Source organism: Selaginella moellendorffii, unplaced genomic scaffold (genome assembly GCF_000143415.4).
Source record: "Selaginella moellendorffii unplaced genomic scaffold, v1.0 SELMOscaffold_27, whole genome shotgun sequence".
Lineage (NCBI taxonomy): Eukaryota > Viridiplantae > Streptophyta > Lycopodiopsida > Selaginellales > Selaginellaceae > Selaginella > Selaginella moellendorffii.
The window spans coordinates 426,310-427,327 of NW_003314288.1; positions in this window are offsets into that span (position 1 = coordinate 426,310).

Here is a 1,018-nt window from a genome sequence, read left to right on the forward strand (position 1 = left end):
GACATGCTGAGATCATTTGTTGGTCATTTGAAGAGATAAGGTATTTGGGAGAAGTACCTGCCTTTGTTAGAGTTTGCCCATAACTGTGCCTTCCATTTGGCTATTGAGATGGCTCCGTTTATGGCAATGTATGGCTTTCAACCTCGGTCCCCTGTTGGTATGAACTTGGCTTCTCTTAAGGTGCACCAGGCAAAGGAGTTGGCTGATGAGCATTGTCAGCACAAGCAGTTTCAGGTTGGAGACAAGGTTTTCCTTTGGTTATCTGAAGCTCAGTGAGCTCTTCAAGGTGGAGGTAGTTCTAAGTTGTCGCCACAGTACTATGGGCCTTGGATTATTCTCAAACAAGTTGGAGACCTTGCCTATCAACTAGACTTGCCTAGTGGTGTGAAGATTCATCCCGTCTTCTATGTAGGGAAGTTGAAGGCGTGTTTGCATTCTGGTAATATCTTGGACCAGTCTGCAATCAAAATTCCAGAGATAGATGTTTGAAGGTTGGCCCTACTTGTGTGTTATAGAACAGCTAGCGTGCACACATCGTAAGACTTGGACAGAGTTACTTGTTCAGTGGAATGGTTATTCTCCATATGATGCTACATGGGAAGCTGAGGATGATGTTGTTTCCTAATTTTGAGTATGACTTGGATGACATTCCAGAGGAAGAGGAGAAGTAGTCACTTGCTCCTATCCTTTCTTTCTTTTCTGACCCCGTTGATGGCTAGAGGTGTTGTATCACGTGAGACAGTTAGCAGTTTTGTTAGTGGGATGCTTTGCTAGCTTCTCTCTCCTCACCTACTGTTCATCATAGTTGGAGCAGAGGGAAAAATGTCACCGTATTTCGTGATGAACCAGCTGATTCTGGACCTAGTTCTCTGATCAAAGAGCCAAATACCAACTGCAAATTTGCATGTGAAGAGGTGTTCAAGCATCTCCACGGGGTTTTCATTGCATAGAATACACAGAGTTTTGTGACCTGTGAGCCAATCACCAACAGGGATGCTGTCCTGCACAAGAAGCCAGC